Here is a 19,190-nt window from a genome sequence, read left to right as displayed (position 1 = left end):
TTTGAGGTGTGTCGACAAATCTACCTTCACAACTATACGGAAAGAATATGGACACATGGCTTAGAGGAATCTCCAGCACAAGAATGCCATCAGTAGAACTAACAGGATTTGGGGCTGCAATATTGAATTAAGGTAGAAGAGAGAGAGAAAGGAGATGTCAGCACACGGAGAGTGTATCTGAAGGTGGTTAGGAGGGATACAGAAATACAGGAGCATATTTTTATCAGAGGGACTGAAAGGGAGAGAGGAAGAATCAAAGTTGTCTTATCAGAGGAATGGCTGTGCCACGCTTCATCCTAAGCCCTTCTCTTATCCAAGTGAACCGACCACAGTGTGACTGAGAGAGAAGGGAACATCCTCCCCTGTTAACTCAAAAGCATCCTTTCATTCCTCTCTGTTTCATCTCTACTGCATTAGAGACCACTTGAAAGAAGCCAAACCAGACCAGAAAGGGTGGCAATGGGGTGTCACACACAAGGCTCTGAAAGGCTGGCCTAACGCAGAACAATTCAATTTCTGCATGGTTCCAAGAAGCTGGGTGTGCTGTGCTAAGAAGCCCACTAAACAGGAGCAGTTGGGAAGAACATTTCAACTTGATGCATGGAATGGGCTCTGACGGCCCTGTCTCTGAAAGCATCATGCATAGGCAAAGATGACAACTTGGTTGTAGAAGCAGCTGGTGCATCAGATGGGGGGTGGGTGGGTGAAGTAGATGACTTTTAAGAGCTCTTCCAGCCCTGAGATTCTCACAAGTATGTGAACAGAATGCTGCCAGCAGTGTGCTCTTTTCAGAGCAGGCTTAGAAGGCAGTCCTCTGAAGCATATATACTGAATATGCCTACCTTACTCGTTACCTGGCTTAACATGGGTTCAAAAAAATCACCTGCTCTTACTACCTTTAAGGAATGTGATCTGTCTGATAATTCAAAAATGAAGCACCAATGATCGGGGCCTCCAATCTGTCTCCCTCAGCACCGCCTCGATGCCTGGAGATGTGTCCCTCTGGGGTAGCTGCCATGGCTGCGAGCCTATTATAGGATGCTGTTTGGCATCAGCACATGTCCAACACCTGCTCAAATGGAAACACAAAGAAAATCATTTTCCAGATCCTTTCTGCTCCAAGGAGGAGTGCCCTTTAGCACACCTGGCCCTCTTCCACAGGGTGGGGGCTTCTACTTCCCTGGCACATGGTTTCCATGATGCTTGGCATCCATTCACCTGGCAGTCACTAGGCCATTTTCATGGACATGTGCCACAAACTCTTTTTTTTTTTTTTGTAATAGGGTATATTCATTAACAATGTTGTGATAGTTTCAGGTGAATAGCAAAGGGACTTGGCCATACATATACATGTATCCATTCTCCCCCAAATTCCCCTCCCATCCAGGCTGCCACATAACATTGAACAGAGTTCTGCAATGGACTTTTGGAAATGGAAAGTGGACGGGCTCTTCACCTCTAAAACACAGGTAAGAAGTCCAGGATATACTCAACAGGGACCATCAAGAAAATTCTATGCCAACCCCAGAAGCCTCCTTAGTGAAACCTGTAACTGAAAGTCAACAGCATTTAGGTATGAAGCCCTAAAGTGGTGGGAGAATGGAGGTTTCCAACTCTGGAAACAGCACCTTCTTAAATACCAACATCCCAGTAACTGCAAAGGTCAGTCACAAGGAAACAGAACGGCCAACTGTGATGAGAAAGATGCATGCTTACAGAGTCCTCTGTTCTTTCTAAATAATACAGATGTATGTAGCTGAATTTCACACTCTCAAATGTGCTCAGGTTCCCTTAATAGCTTATCTTAAAGGGGGGAAAAAAGAAATATCCTTGTCCTTGAGCTAGTCACACCAAAAAAAAAGAAAAAAAAAAACAAAGAAAAGTGTCCATGGGAGGGGGAATCTTGGTAACTAGATAAAATTCAAAGGCACTGGTTTCAAGAGGTCTTCTTTTCCCTTCTTCATTAAAGACTGATAAAGCTCAGCAAGGCATTGAAATAAAAAGCAAACAAAGATAAAAATCTCCTTTTACGGTCTGCTTTTCTCTCTGTTATAATTTGTAATAAATTCCTCCTAGTGACTTCTGATTGCAGAAATAATTTGTGCCTTTATGCCTTCAGGCAATACAGAATATTAACTCTCCGGCCCTCCCACGGACAATGCAAAGACAAACTCAAAAACCAGGATGCAAGGAGCAGAAGGTATTCCAACTACACATACTGTACAGAATGGCTTCCAAGGAGCCAGACAAAGAACTGTATACGGAAAAAATCAAGGTGGGAGGTTGCCAGCCCAATACAACTGTCTTTTCAAATCAAAATCATTATAATCATGGAAGCCCACATTAGATCACAGGGTCAAACAATCATATTCACCTATAGGAAACACTGTACTGCAAATATTAGCACTGCAAAAACAATACTTTCTGGCATTCACCCAAAGCAGAACCCAAGTATTCAATAAAATAAAATACCTGGAAAAGGTAGAAATGTTCCAAGAGGGGCACACTGCCTTTATAAATTACTCACTTGGTGGCACTATAAATGTCAACAGCTCTGCTTTATCTAATACATAAATAATAAGGTTTGATCCATATTTATCATACCTACCTCCTGTCAACCAAGGATATTTCATTATCTAGCAAATTAACTTTGTATACACAAGTACTGATCACAAATCAGAAAACTTTCAGTAATACACAGAAGCTAGGAAATAGCACTGTTAAACCATCTAAATATTACAGACCATTTATCTTCCCCTTTGCAGAGACTTTATAGAACCGGGAAGGGCTTTAGAAATCATTTAGTTCAACCCTAAGAGGCTTTACACAAAAAGGTATCAAAGTCCAGAGAGGTGATTTCACCTGATCAAGGTTACACAGCATGTCCATGGAGAAACAAGTTAGGACCCAGGTCAACCACCTCCTCGCAGAAGAGGAGATGATCTTCCTGAAACCAAAAGTCAAATTTCAGTGGAGATTTGTGTTTGGGGAAAGATATGGTATATAATTTTATAATATTCTCTCAAATTTCATATATTTTAAAATATTTTTGTAAGACAAATCTTCATCTTCTTGAAGTCTATTTTCTAATCAATGTATTATTAAGTTAGAAATGACATACTCTGGTGAGTCAATTTTCCCCACTTTTGTATTCTCTTTTAAAATTTCCCTCTGGCCAAAATTGTTCTCTGACCACCAGATGAAGCTGCCAATGTATTTTTACATTTCTCTCTTTTTCTAGGAAGCAAAGAGTCGGGAACAATGCAATATGCCCGTTCAAGTCAGGCATCTGAATTCCACTTCATGAGGCATCTGAGGACTTCAATTTCTCCACCTCTAAAACGAGGGAGAGCACCTATCAATCAGTTCCTAACTACTGCAGGACCCAGTATTCTTATTTGGCTTACTTGCAACACTGCCAAGTCGGGAGAAAGAAAGGGTTTGGGGGGTGGGTATGTTAGAGGAAGTCTGCGAGAGCACAGGTGGAAATCTATGCATACATATGTATGGGCATAATGTGCTTTAAATATAAAGTCTAAAAACGTCCAAACAAGAAACGGCTAAGTTTCTCCATCTACACACACACTTCCACATCACACACACACCAACATGTAAATGGAATACACCTGACGTAATCTCTCCCAAAAGGATGCTGGCTCAGTTGTATGTGCATAACTAATTCTCAGGCATTGCATGTTGCAAATTGCTTTATTTCCCCCTCCGTTTTTCTTTTTTAAAAAACCAATTCAGTGCATATGATTATAGTTCTGCTACCAGTGTGACATTCTTTGCCATCTATTGTCTTCTTCCAACTCCACAATTGGACATTAATTTTTGGTAAAATGAGCCACGAATCTATGGAGAGGCTAGTATAAGCGCTATCAAATCTTTGTTATAATATTAACCATTTTCAACGTATGCAATTCATGGAGGTGCTAAGATCTCCACTCATATCCAGAAACTAAGGTTATTTCCATATGATACTAAGGCGCACATTTCAAACCATGGGGATGGGAGAAGAGAGACAAAATTTTGTTCTAATCAAATTTCTCACTTCTAACTCTATACAAGTATATAAAAAATGCAATCCAGAGACTCCAAAATCAATGTTAGAAATAAACACCGTCCTTGCTATCTTTTCTCTACAGAGACAACTTGCAATGTCCCCCTTAAAAAAAAAAGTTAGCAACACCATAAAGCAATTGCTCTTCAATTAAAAATAAATTTTAAAAAATTAAAAATAAATCTTAAAGTCAGTGTTAGAAAGATCACCATCTCTGGCATCGGAACGACCTGGGTTCAAGCCACTGTGTGAGCTTGGGAACATCACTTAACCTCTCAACTTCAGAGTTGTTGTGAGAATTAAATGAAACATTGCCTGGGAAGTATCGAATACACAGTAAGAACTTAACTGATGTTACTGCCCTCCTGTTGGAGATGACTAATGTGGGTGATGGAAACAATATCCATAACCAGGGACAATTAAATATCACTTCATAAATTGTCTGGTTTCACAGATCTATACCATGAATTTTCTACAAGGGCACTATGGCCCACAAGGGGAAGAAAATTGATTCTTAGGGAGGGTGAATAAAAATTGCAGATATTACAGTGCTTTGTGGCCCTTCATGATCCAATCCTGCCCTCCTCCGAGACAAAATCTTACTCCTTAGTATTTAATTTTTATTGTTAGAGATCAGTTAAATTGAATTTAACTCCCCCCCTTACAAGGACGATCATGAAAACAAGGTTGAAAAACACTAATCTATGTCTTTTGCATTATTGAAAAGATACACTGAGAAATTTTCACATTATTTCCCTCCACCAGCAGATTCCCAAACTGCAGAGGTGTCAGCAAGGGGTAGAAGTAACCAAAGAGGGACTTTAACATTGTGTAGAATCACATAGGACATGGCCTGCTATTAATGTAAATCACAATATACTCCATTTATTAGGGTCCGCCTTTATAAATCATTGTATATCCCTCTTACCAGCTTCAGATTTCCAGCCCTGTTTCTAATCCATTTCAGAAAAACAATATCAATATGTTATTCACTTTCCTCTTCAGTTAAGATCTGGGGTAGGCAGCACGACCGCAAAACATTCTTGGAGCAGATTCAATCTAAAGCATCATTTGTGCCTATCTGCCCTGCTACCACCCACAGAGATTCATCATATTTCCAAAGCTGACCTCCTTACCATAAATCCATCCAGCTACCTCTAATGAATCTCCAAGTGTCAAAGTCTCTTCCTATTCTGTCATCAATTAATGAGCCTGGGGACCCATCCCAGTACAGGATTCAGATTATGGCCCTGTACTTACCCAGAGCCATTCTATAAAATGTTTAAATGTTTAAATGGAAGCTATGGCCAGTTAATCCTTTATGTGTCAGGGTTCTGATGAAAGTGGGAAATGGGAGGCCAACACACAGCCGAGAGTCCCAGGCTCTCCCAACTGTTAGAGATCTTCTCTGCCATCCTGAAGACACTGCTGCTGCTGCTGCTGCTAAGTCACTTCAGTCGTGTCCGACTCTGTGCGACCCCAGAGGCGGCAGCCCACCAGGCTCCCCCATCCCTGGGGTTCTCCAGGCAAGAACACTGGAGTGGGTTGCCATTTCCTTCTCCAATGTGTGAAAGTGAAAAGTGAAAGTGAAGTTTTCAGTCCTGTCCAACTCTTCTTGACCCCATGGACTGCAGTCTACCAGGCTCCTCCATCCATGGGATTTTCCAGGCAAGAGTACTGGAGTGGGTTGCCATTGCCCTCTCCGCCTGAAGACACTAGGTAACTTCAAATCAAGATTTATTTAGCCTTTCATTTAGAACCAGCTGCCGATAATTTGTAGTCCGGGGTAACAGCATGAGCACAGGTAATTGAAATCCACAATCTCCCAACACACCAGAGCCAAGAGTGTCAGCTCTTTCCTCCTTTAACTATTTCACTTGCAAGAGCTGTAGGATACAAAGCAAAACTGTTTCCATCCATCCTCCCCTCTGTAATCCTACAGACTAAATCTGGAGCTTATACAGAGAAAAAGTAGGCATGCAGACAGCAGGAAACAAAATGAGGCAGAATATTCCCCTACAAGGATAATCAGACTGTAAATAATCAAGAACTAGACCCACTGTTTCCCCCAAACATCAAGTCTTCTAAAGTGTTACATTGTGATTGTGAATTGTGCCCTAGAGGTAAAGCATTGTGAGCCTTGGACTGGGACTGTGAGAGGCTTGAAACAGGAGCTCAAGAGCTCCTGAGGGACAAACAAATACCCCAAAACCACACAACTACACTCCAGTTGCGGAAAGAGGACCAGCAGCTTGGTTCAACAGCATTTTGGAATCTGTGCAATTCTCACAGCTTTCATTCCATCGCTAGTCACAACACTATTCTTTGCTGAGATTCTTTTTAAGACTGCCATTGTCCTAACATCTATCTTCTAATAGATGGATATCTTGTCTGAGAAGACTCAAACTTAATTACTTCTCATTTGTCTTAAAGGATTTTGGTAGTAACCTATTAATGTCAATGTGAGTGAAACAGCAAAAAGTAGTTGCAATGGCCAAGTGCTGTGGAAAAAGAAAATCTGGGCTTCCGGTCCCAGTTTCTGTCTCTTAACAAACAGTGGAGTCTTGAGTAAATCCATACCTTCACCTATGAAATTGAGAATCCCTGCTCCAATAGGCAAAATAAAATTAAATCAGTGCAAAAGCATTAACGTGTGTGTAACATTTCCAGACCCATGACTCTGGAAGTAAAACTGCCACAGACTGACTGTTTTTGTCCCCTCGAGATTCCTATTGAAATCCAATCACCCATGTGATGGTATTCAGAGGTGGGGCCTTTGGGATGTGATGAGATCATGAGGGTGGAACCCGCATCAGTAGGATTAGTGCCCTCAAAAGAGACCCCAGAGAGCTCCCTCACCCCCTTTACCCTATGAAGACACAGAGGAAGGTGACCTTCTATTGATGTACTGAAATGAAACAACTGATTTTAATAACAATAATAACAAGCAGTTCCCAGTGATTTATTAAATAGAAATTTGTGAAGTTGCTGGACTGGTATCAACTCTCTTCTCCCAGGTGCCTCAAATTTACATGGTCCAAATGTTGAAACTCATCCCAGTTGCCATATGGAATTCATTTGAAGCAGTTTAAAGTGACTTTTACTATTCCGTGCTTAAGAAGAAAAGTGACTTTCTGAAACGAAGTATTTCCTTTTCATGCCAGGCAACTAATATGTGGTTCCCTAAGCTGGTCAGTGCTTTCCTTATCGCTAATTACAATGCTCATAGTGTCTTGGAAACAACAACCAAAGACAGGCCATTATTAGAGTTCTCATGTAAATTCAAACTTGACATGTGTGAAATTATGAATCAAAAATAGAACCTTCATCTCCCTAGACCAACCCCATTTAAAAAAATAAACCTGAATTAGTATACATTCCTAAAAGAATACATTTAGTTGCCTGACTTAGACAATATGCTATTATAAATCTACCTTAGGATCTTGAAATGAAGCTTAAATAATGTGAAAATGATCACTGGATTGCAAACACTATAAAAATCATATAGGAGTAAATGTATCTTATTTCCTTAAGACTTTTTAAAATAAATCACCTTTATTTTAGATTTTTCTTTTGGTGAAAACCAACAAAGAAGCTTCTTGAGAGCTAATTACTATTAGCAAACTAATATTACTCCAGAAAAGCTAACCACAATCTGCCGGTAGCCAGGCAAAAAGAAGATGTGACAACATTACACAAAGCTATTGGGGGAAACTCATTACAAAAGAAAAACGATATCCCAAAATAAACACTCAAGCTGCATCAAATCAGATACCAAATTATTTGGAAATGAAATTATCTTTGAGAGGATATTTACTATAAGCAGTCAAGATTTAAACAAATAAAATTATAAGAGAAAAAAGACCCAATTTTCTCCTGAGGATTGATCTTGGTTAAACAAGCAATCTCCTGCAGCTCAGGAATCCAAGGCTATAATTCTGGGAGCTGCTCTCAGGACAGAAGACTAAAGGAAATGAACAAAAGAAGGTTGATGCTGTAATGGGAGAACATCCAAAGTAATATATGAAAAACGAAGTAAAAGTGCATTGTGAGCTGGGCACTAAAGGCAGAAATAAAATAGGGACTATCTTTGGGCTAAAAAAATCTACAACAGAAAAAATGAAAAGAATGATCTAGGCAAATCGAGCTATAGAAATACTCCAAGATGAGTCATTTTAAAAAGGGCGATCCTTGCTATTTTCCTTCCATTACTCAAGATTTTGAATTGTGGGAAAATAAAGACCTGACCAAGACAGCAAATAAAGGTGGAGAAGACAGCTGAAGAAAAAACAAGAAGGAAAGACGGAAACCTTTAGTGTGCACAGGAAGGCACACAGTCCCAGAGACAGAAGCGGTGTTGAGGCCACACACAGCTAGTAAAAGGCAGATCTGGACAAGAATAGAAAGCTCCATGAAGGTAGGGACTTGTCTGTTTTGTTCATTGCAACGATGACTGAAACCCCATAGATACTCCAAAAACATTTCTTTTTTTAAATTCCTCAATATTTGATTATTTTATCTTTTAAAACTTTTTATTTTGTATTGGAGTACAGTTGATCAAAAATATTTCTTGAAGGGAGGGAGAGAAGTAAATAGAAAGAATGAATTCAGTTCAACTCACAAAGCATTCATTATATGATGCCCTCCTGGGAATTCCAAGAGAGTATATGGCATGGCACCCAGCGCCAGGAGTTTGTGGTCTATTGGGGGAAAACAAAATGTACACACGAAAGGATGACTAAACTACCAAATACTCTACCCTGAGAGCTAGATGATGGTGTGGATGTCAGCCCTGCATGGGGGACAATAAATAGAAACTCAGCTATGAACCCAGTGGTCAGGGAATTCTTGATGGCGAAGCAAGCCTCACTTGTCACCACTAAAGGTACCAAAATGACTGGAGCTCCACACCTGTTGATTACCTAATGTTACACAGTCTTGTTTAACAAGGCTAGTAATGACATCTCTTCCCAGTTTTCAAAGTGCATTCTGTCTGTGTTATCTCCTGCAGTCATCACAAAGCACTTGGTGGTGGGCCAGAATGGGGTGCTGATCTTCACTAACAAAAAAGAGAGAAGGCATATTCTCTGAAATGAGAGGTGAACTCAGCACTGTGTGTAATGGCACCTATCCATATCCAGAAGGTGAAAGTCTTAATTGTGGATGTTTTTCGCCTATGTGAGGTGAGAAGATGCAAGATGGCCACAGACAAGGTAAAAGAAGGGGATTGTTCCTTAGTGCAGTAGAGTCAAAGCGCATCTGGAAATGTGGAGATGATGGGGAAAGCAAGCACTTCCTCTAGTGGATAAGCTGAGCCATTCTCTCCCTTGCTCTCTAACAACTGATCTGGAGAGCAGGCACTCTCCTCCGGGGGCACTGGGGCCACCCTTCGCACATACGGCACCTCTATGTGGAAGCCTCAAAGATGCCCTTTCCAGGCATCCCTTCCTCCCGGCTCACGTGGCCCCGTTCCAAAACCCAGAGCAAAATCAGTGAGCAAAGCAGGGCTGCATTTCATCTGTCACTCACTTCCTCAGTCAGGTGCCTTTGTATGATGAACAAATTCTACACCCAGACATGTCAGCCCAGGAAATAACCCATACTGTCTCTGACCTGCGTTATTAGAAGGTGCTTCCTTTTACAGAACTGAAATTCACTTCCCATAGGGGTTTGTTGTGTTCTTTCTAGCCACATGGGAAAATATCCAAGTCCCTCTTCCCAATGACAGCCTTTCAAACACATCCACTGGTTTTGGGCTCCTCCTCAATCAAGCCATCACCTGGAGCTATCGCCATGGGAAGAAAACCAAACCAGCTCCAAAGCCACAGCAGAATCATGATGTCTTTGAAAGCACACAGAGCTGCCATAAAGAGGCTTGAAATACCAGCAAGAACTCTATGCAGACAAGAATCGTGACAAATTTATCAGTGCTCTAAGAGGAAGCAGTCAAAGTACGAAAGGTGGGAAAAAGCAGAAGTCATCAAGTCCACACTAAAGGGCAGGGACTAGAACTGCTTAGGAAAAGGAGGACAGAAAAGGTGAGGGTCACAGGAGAAGGAAGGGAGGATGGAAGGGGTGGAGGGAGGGTGGGAAGGAAACCACATACACGTCTGGTTGTCTGGCCAGGGTGTCAAGAGTTCACCGACGAAGGCGACTCACAAATCAAACCCAAAGCATTCCTATTAATTCTGTATTTACCATATTCACTGAAACAGTAGCTCTGTCTAAGGCATCTTTGTGTGTGCAGCAGGGGATAGTTTGTTGATTTTTTTTCCCATAAGGGAAATCCACATAGAATGTGGTCTGCAAAATCTGGCTTGAATGATGTTCTCCTTTGTAATGGGCATATCTGAGCTTATGAACGGCATATTGTCAGTCTGTAGTTGATGTGTTTTATAGTGCTTCAGTTGGGCTTTTTCCAAGTCTACTGCATTTGGATTTTCTTCTGGTATTTCATGTTCATAATCTGCAGTTTAATTTGCCACAGCACATTTTACCAGATGGCCTCCTCTTTCATTCCCACTACCTCTGCTGAGTCTGCCCACACAGTCTTTGTACATCCTTTCTCCTGCCAACCATCACAGAATAAATCTCTTTGCATAAAGCAGTATTTTCTTCTACTGACTGTGTTCCAATGAAGGTCAGATGATTCCAATCACTTGCTGCTCAACTAAACAAGGAGTCTGAGGGCAAAGAGGGGAGAGGGGCAGCTTCCAATAAGCATCAGTGCTTGACGAATGTAATTCATGTCTGCAACTGTCTTTCGTGTTTTCATTTCTATATTTTTATTTCATTGCTAAATAGGACATGTGTTGAAAAAGGTCCATATAGTCAAAACTATGGCTTTTCCAGTAGTCATGTATGGATGTGAGAGTTGGACCATAAAGAAGGCTGACTGCTGAAGTATTGATGCTTTTGAACTGTGGTGTTGGAGATGATTCTTGAGAGTCCCTTCAGCTCTAAAGAGATCAAATCAGTCAATCCTAAAGGAAATCAATCCTGAATATTCATTGGAATGACTGATGCTGAAGCTCCAATACTTTGGCCACCTGATGTGAAGAACTGACTCATCGGAAAAGACCCTGAGGATGAGATGGTTGGAAGGCATCACTGACTCAATGGACATGAATTTGAACAAACTTCAGGACATAGTGGAGGACAGAGGAGCCTGGTGGGTTACAGTCCATGGCATCACAAAGAATCAAACATGAATGAGTGATTGTTTTCATTTCCCTGAGTTCCTTTGTAGTCCAGGTCCATATGCATGTATATCTTTGGACACAGGTGAAATATTACTTAAGAAAGTGTAAGTGTTAGTCACTCAGTCATGTCCAACTCTTTGTGACCCCAAAGACTGTAACCTGCCAGGCTCCTCTGTCCATGGGATTCTCCAGGCAAGAATACTGGAGTAGACTGCCATTTGCTCCTCCAGGGGATCTTCCCGACTCAGGGATTGAACCCAGGTGTCCTGCATTGCAGGCATATTCTTTACTGTCTGAGCCACCAGGCAAGCCCTGCATCCAACTGTTTTTCATTTGCCACTGTGACCATTTTCCATATTGCTACATAGTGGCCACAATTACCATTTTTAAAGCTGCATAATATTCCATAGAATATATGTATTATAATTTACTAAACCATCTCCACCAATGACTGGATATTTTCTATTGCTTCCCTTTCTTTCCTTATTAGGACTAATACTATAATTTTTAATCTTCACAAATTCAATATGTAGACTTTTTTTTCACTCTAAAGATTTAGTGGTGGAAGTAGGTAAATTTTTCCTTAGGGATTTTTTTCTTCAGAAACATTTTCAGGAGGGCATCATTAAGTCAAAGAGAATAAACATTTTGATGATTCTTGATTGTTTTATCAAAAATGCTTTCTATATCAGAATAACTTGGACTATCACAAGCAACATCATAAATACATCAGTTTTACCACCTTCCCTCCAACAGAGAATTATTTTCTTAAATTTTTGCAATTTCAAAAGATATAAGATGCTGCCTTGTTATCACTTAACTAGTACCTCTTTGAAAAGCCGCATTTCAACTGCTCCCCATAAGTTTTATTCACTAGTTGCATCCCTTGATGTGTTGATTGTCTGTTCATATTCTTTTCCATTAACTTACCTGAGTGTCTTAAGGTTTTTATTACTGAAAATCTAATTAGTACCTTTTTCTGTCTTATTTGTTGCATATATTCCCCAAATCTGTTTTCCTTTTTATTCTATTTTTATTATTCATAAGCCTTTCTGTATTTTTTTTCCTTCAAGGTTTTTTCAGAACTTACCACATAACAGATGGTTTCTTAAATGAATTTTCAGCTGTTTTTTCCCTGTGATTTGATTTTTTTAAATAAATTATTCTTTAATAATTGAATCACATGCCATTTGGAATCTATTTTCATATAATATATCAGGTTAGGAGCCTGTGCTTATTTATTTGATAACCAGTTTTCCCCAAACCATTAGTTAAGTAGCTTTTCCCTTCCTTATTCTTTTATGATGTCCAGTTTACCGTGCATTCAATTTATATACATATATGAATATAAATATAAAACACAAACATCTATTTTCTTTTTTCCCTTTTTAAATTCCTTTGAGATTTATTGAGAGTAAATTGACAATACTGTAAGATATTTAATGTTTATATCATGAGGATTTGGTATATGTATATATTATTAAAAAGAATCCTCTCTCCTAGTTAATTAGCACATCCACCACCTCACATATTTTTCTCTTTTTCTTTTTTGGTGAGAACACTAATTCTGATCACTTAGCAAATTTCAATTACATGATTCAGTTTTATCTATTTTCAAATCTATATATATTTTCTTCTATTCCATGAGCCATAATACTATTTGGGGACCAGGTTCGTTCTGTTTTAATGACTATTGTCCTTTATCGAGCACTTATCACTTTCTTTCTTTGCCTGGTTAACTGCAAGTGTACTGGAGGTGTTTCTTCACAAATTGGGACACAACAGGAGGGGCACCCTCTAAGTGATAGCCATATAATAGCAAAGAGATAAGGCCACTGGCCTCAGAAGCAAATCTCTGCTCTGTCATCTGCCAGCTCTATGATCTTGAGAAAATTATTTAGCCTCTACAAGCCATGGCTTCTTTATATGTAAAGTGAGAATAATAAAAGTACTCATACCTGGCTACTGACATTTTAATCAATCACAAACAGAATTAAAACATTAGCTTTTTGATTACACTAGAAAATATTTCAAGTGCTTAATATTCACATGTGCTAGTGGCTCCTGGAGTTATTGTAGAACATTTCCATCATTGCAAAAATTCCTCTTGGACAGATTTGCATAGGTTTGATGTGGTGACTAAAGAAGCTACTTCATGTTAGCACACAACCTGGCACAAGAATTTTCAGCTGTTTTTTTTCCCCTGTGATTTGATTTTTTAAAATAAGTTATTCTTTAATAATTGAATCACATGCCATTTGGAATCTATTTTCATATAATACATCAGGTTAGGAGCCTGTGTTTATTTATTTGATAACCAGTTTTCCCCAAACCATCAGTTAAGTAGCTTTCCCTTCCTTATTCTTTTATGATGTTCAGTTTACCATTCATTCAATAAGCACTTCTGATAACCGTAGTTGTAGTAATAAAAGCGTGATCTACAAGTGTTTTCAAGAAAATATTCAAGTTCCTACTGAGAAAATGGAGGGGACTTCCCTGGTGGCCCAGTGGTTAAGAATCCATCTTCCAAGGCAGAGGATGTGGGTTCAATCCTTGGTCAGGAAACTAAGATCCCACATGCCATTTATAAACCAGTCACTTAGGAAGCAGAAGAAATACATCAGTTTAATCAACGTGGACAAGCATGTCCTCAGCTCCGCAATATAACTCCAAAAGGTGCTCTGATTCCTCAGGATTGAGATCTGGCATCTCAGGAGAACAATCTCTACCAGAAAAGAGATCATATTCATGGCAATATTATCCATGGAGCATTCACTAGTCTAGAACTTGGAGTCCTGAGTGGAATCCCCACTAAAGGATGCCATCTTAAGGGTCTCAGAAATCAATTATTGACAATATAATTAGCAAATGAATGAAAAGTCGCTTTATAGTTGTACAGCAGTGTCTTATAAATTTTAAAATCATTCCTCCAAAGTATGATAAACTCTTGGGGAACTTAATATTACTTAAGTTGCCAAAAGCATGAAGATGCCCCTTCCACCCTGGCCACTCTCTTCCCTTGCCTCCCATCACCTTTCTAGGGGGCACCTCTCACCATGATTAGTTTTTTATGCAAAGATATGAATACATTCCAATATCACTCTGAGTCACAGAGCCTACAACTACAGGCGGTGGGAGTGGGGGTGGGAAAGACCTTCAAACGACCCATATCAGTTAGTTGTCCTTTACTGGCACAGAGAACGAGGAATAGATCATAGTCTTAATCAAGAAATCAGCTTAAAATCTCATAAAGGTAAAGTCCTTGTACTAGATTTTAAAGTCAGTCTTTCAGCTACCTCTCCATTTGTTTTAACTGCCAATGTGGAAAAGATTCCAAAGACTAGCCTGTCTTCTATGGGCTTTTTTAAATTTAAAATGTTAAAGCTGGTGAGGGACTTAGAGGAGACTAAGAAACCCCTCATTTTTACAGATCAGGACACTGAGTGGGGAGAGAGGGGAAGTGACTTACCCAAGATCTCAGCTAATTAGTGGCAGAATTAGAAAACCCATGGGCTTTGGTAGTACCAAAAGAAATCAAGTGCCTCAGTGGTATTAATATTTTGAAAACATAACAAATCTTGTAATTGAACAGAATCCCTTAATATGATCATATGAACTCTGTAGATTTTATTATTTAAAATAGTTGAATATTTGCAACCACAAAAAGTTCACAAGAAGCTGCTAAAGACTGAATGTCCTCTCCCCCCACAAATTCATATGTGACATCCTAACTCCCAACGTGATAGTATTTGGAGGTGACATCCTTGGGAGGTGATTAGCTCATGAGGATGGAGCCCTCAAAAATGGAATTAGTGCCCTTTTATAGACCTCAGAGAGACCCCTTTGGCATGCAAGAACACAAAGAGAATATGGCAATCTATGAACCAAAAAGGAAGTCTCACCACACACCGAATTTACCAGTACCCAATGCAGGAGATGCAGGATAGGCGGTTTCAAACCCCTGGGTTGGGAAGATCCCCTGGGGGAGCACATGGCAACCCACTTCAGTATTCTTGCCTGGAGAATTCCATGGATAGAGGAAACCTGATGGGTCCATGCAATCGCAAATAGTCAGACATGACTGAGTATGTGCGTGTGTGTGTGAGTGCACATACACACACACACACACACACACAAGTTAACACTCCCTAGACTCCAGAAATGTGATAAATGAATGTCTCTAGTGTTTTGTTATGGAAACCCGAATGGACCAAGACAGAAGCTACCAAGATGGCTGTGTTTTTGAAAGTAAGGAAAAAAATTAATCATTGTGAGATTATTCCAGAAATACATTATATAAAGACACTTTACAACACAGATACTTTGAACAAAAAAAAATAGCCATGAAACAATAAAATGCTCTCTTTCTGGACAAGCTGATCAAAGTTCTGCAGAGGCCCAGCTCTTCCTTCAGTGAGTCCTCAGGAGTAAAGGCCACGCACAACTGAGTTCACAGCTGACTCGTGTGAAGAGCAAGCCACTTTCGAACCTAGCGCATCACCTCCTGCAATCTCTCCAAATTGCATAAAGGAAAATCAAACATCTCAGAGATTAAAAAAAAAAATTAGAAAGGAAGCAGAAGCTGGTAAGCAGTGAAATGTGTAACATGGCCATTTTGTGACCGGGTATTCGGGGACCAGTCTATACAAGGTACCAATGCCTCTGTTTTGCTGTCTTGCTGCTGCCACAAAACTTCATGACCAGAACAGGATGCTCCAGATCACTCTTTCTATGGTATTGATGACATACGCTTGCTGCCCTTTCTATCCCTGCTTATCCTCTTAAATTTCCCCCGGAGAAGACAAGAAACTAAGTTATTCCATGGGTAGCAATAAGAAGAGATTCTGGGTCCTCGCTCATGCATTTAAATATTGTATTATTCCAAAGCTCTCATTCCCATTAATTTCTCCTTGCCATCAGACCTCTGGTTATGAAAAGATATTAAATACTAGAGAAACAGAAACCTTAGTGGCAAACTTCATTAAACTGCATCTGCCTGGAGCATCCATTCGTACTTATGGACACTATAGGCCCAGCACAGACATGATTTCAAAACACACTTGTTGATTGAATAAGAGTGACAGAATGAAAGAATAGCTTTAATGACAGTGTGCAGCCATCGGTTAAGCAAACATATGAACTGGTTAAGAACAGAAGTGTCAGTCTGCTTAATAATCAAGAATAAGAATTTGGTTACAGAACTCAGAAAGGAAAAAACTGACCTGGATCGAGGGTTAAATTTTGAGTAGCCCTCAATCAGGCTCCCACAACGTGAATCCACAGCTTCACTGACCTAACAGCAAATTGTCCACCCGAGTGATGAGACATCATCTTTATACACTCGACAGCTTTCTACAGCTCCCTCCTACTCCCTAAGGGTAGCTCCTGCACACCAGGTTTCTCCCCCAAGCAGCCATAAGCTTTGCACACTGCCCTCTGCCTGGTTTATCAATAACCCTGAAGCTGCAGAACTGCCCTAAATCCAAGACGGCACTTGCCCAGAATTCTTGCTCGGATCTTGGGAATTCTCCATGTGAACTTTTAGACAAACAAGTGATCCATAAAAACTGGCAGGAAGAATTTATCCTAGAGCTGCCCCTGCAAAAAAGGAAAGATCTGAATCGATGAGCAGAACCATCAATACAACTTTATTTCAATTGTGAAACACCTTCCTTAAGGTGCAAGAGAAGACGAAGAGACAGGTCATGGTGAAAAACCTCCACACACACTGCCAGGGATGCCAGATCCTCCTGGAGGTGCTGATGGGAACTCTCTCTTTCAAGGTTCAGAGCAAATCCTCTCCCCAGTGCTACTGAAGAGAGGACAACTGCTCCACTCAGGAGTCCTCTGAACCCCATCCATGCTTATAGTGGGAGTGAGTGAAAGTTGCTCAATTGTGTCCAACTCTTTGCAACACCTTGTGCTTCCACCCCCTCGAACTGGCTATGTGAGAATGGAAAACCCAAATCCCCACTCAGTCTTCGTCCAGCACAACATCTGGGCCACGGTGACTGTCAAAGGCTTCCCTGGACTTTTCTGGCTGTTCACCATGTGGGAGAGGCTCTCCCACCATCGCCTCTTACAGAAGGGAAACACCCATGGCAGAAGGTGGGTAGCAGAGAGTCAGGAACATTGTCTGCACCTCTGCCACCCCTGAGAGGGCCACGATTCACAAAGTGGAAGTGCAGGAGGAGAGGAAATGAAATCCACTTCCTAGCAACAAGAAAGCTGTTGGCTACTCTCTTAACAAGAAGCATGATTCACAAACAAAGCCATGAAAGTTCACAGAGTGCCAAAGCCTGGGGCAGAGGGCAGGTGTTGGGCGTGGGGAGTCCAGGTTGTAGAATATGGTCCCAGTGGGTGGCATGTGTTGCCATCTTGTCAGTAATATCAGGACTACAGGTTGCTAATGTGTCCCTAGGAGAAGTAGAGAGTGGAGGAAAAGTTCAACTGATTTTAAGAATGGAGCTTGTATTTCAAGCTCCCTTCAGTTCAAAGTTCAAGTTCATGATTTAAAGGGTCTGAGGATCCTAAGTTAGAGATTAGCTCTCTGGCATGGAGCCCTGGTGTCTACGTGCCCAACCCTATTTGAGAGGTCATGAGCAGTCCCAAAGTCCCCCATCTGTACAGGGTAACAGGCTGGTATGTGAAAAAAGCAATGAACCCAGCCACCTGCTTCCTCTCTCTGTCCATTTGTGTCAGCAGCATCCAAGATGTCTGAGATTTTTATAAAGGACTAGGTAACTGGTTAGCTTGCAATTTACACAGATCTTTCTGGAAAGCTCCTCTTGGAGGCCACTGATGGATGGCAGAGGAGACCTTGAATGGATTCATTTTCTTTGGCTGATAGAAATGGGGCTGTAATATATCTGTACAAAAACACCCTTAAGGTCAAAGTCTACAGTCCAAGGCTTAGATGAGAAGTGGATGTTTTATTTCAACATTCAGCACACTTTTAAGATCACAAAAGTCAGTGGAGGTGGGGGGTGGGCAGAGCACGAGCAAGGGCCACTTGGTTTTACACTAACACTGTTTCCTGTTGGCCCACAAAAGTAGTGCCTCGGGGTCTCCAAAAGGATGTGAAGTTCAAAATTCAAAGATAGAGTCATTAAAAGAAAACTCTCAACTTCTTCGGAAAACATGCTATAACTGAAAGTTTTACTAGTTGATCATTTCAATACAGGGGATTTAAAAAGCAGCACAGTTCCCACAATAAGGGGCTTCAGTAATGAGAAAATCCTGAAATACCTCCTTCCCAAAATGCAGGCAAATAATCCCATCCTGTGATAAATATGGGCTTGCTTAGGTAATCCTCTGAGCACCCCTAGCTCCTTTGTGGTGAAAATGTCAAGGGACAAAGGGGACTGGAGGATGGGTAATTTATGTGAGAATGGAAGGCCTAATCCACTGCCACCTTAGGCAAACTTCATTAACCTTTGAGATACCAGTCCCCGTTTACTGAAGAACTGAGACCCATCCAGAGTGCCACAGGCATCGGGTGCTATGTTCACTGGAATCTGGATCTCCAGACATTCCTTTCTCTTTTAACAGTTCTTTTAGTGGAAAACCATTAAATGAGGTTATTTGTTATCTGAAGACAGAATAACAGCTTATTTTTCAAGTAATCAGCATGGAGGGGGTTACATTTAGGGTTGCCTTTCCTTGTGAATTTTTTCTTTAATTGCAGTAGTAACTACAATCAACAATTTACAATTAACAAGTGTTAATTTCTGCTATAGAGCAAAGTGATTTAGTAATACACACACACGCATACATTCTTTGTCATATTCTTTTCCATTATGGCATATCATAGGATATGGAGTTTAGTTTCCTGTGCTATACAGTAGGACCTTGTTGTTTATCCACTGAATTTTAGTTTTAAGATTTGATTGCCTTTGGTCTCCGGAAAGAAACATCAACCATAA

The 19,190-nt window shown here is 40.6% G+C and overlaps 1 protein-coding gene and 1 long non-coding RNA gene across 2 annotated transcripts in view; both read right to left on the bottom strand.

Moving 5' to 3' along the window:
- The window catches only part of LOC136153394 (uncharacterized), a 175,720-nt gene extending 159,113 nt beyond the window's left edge, over positions 1-16,607 (bottom strand). Inside the window, exon 1 of the long non-coding RNA XR_010660391.1 lies at positions 16,488-16,607. This is a non-coding gene — a long non-coding RNA (uncharacterized lncRNA). The remainder of the gene's footprint in view (positions 1-16,487) is intronic.
- The window catches only part of HS6ST2 (heparan sulfate 6-O-sulfotransferase 2), a 329,391-nt gene that overhangs the window by 246,321 nt on the left and 63,880 nt on the right, over positions 1-19,190 (bottom strand). The window lies entirely within an intron of this gene.

The sequence above is a fragment of the Muntiacus reevesi genome, chromosome X (genome assembly GCF_963930625.1).
Source record: "Muntiacus reevesi chromosome X, mMunRee1.1, whole genome shotgun sequence".
NCBI lineage: Eukaryota > Metazoa > Chordata > Mammalia > Artiodactyla > Cervidae > Muntiacus > Muntiacus reevesi.
Note: the sequence above shows the minus strand (reverse complement) of the source record. Positions and strands in the feature narration are given on the sequence as shown.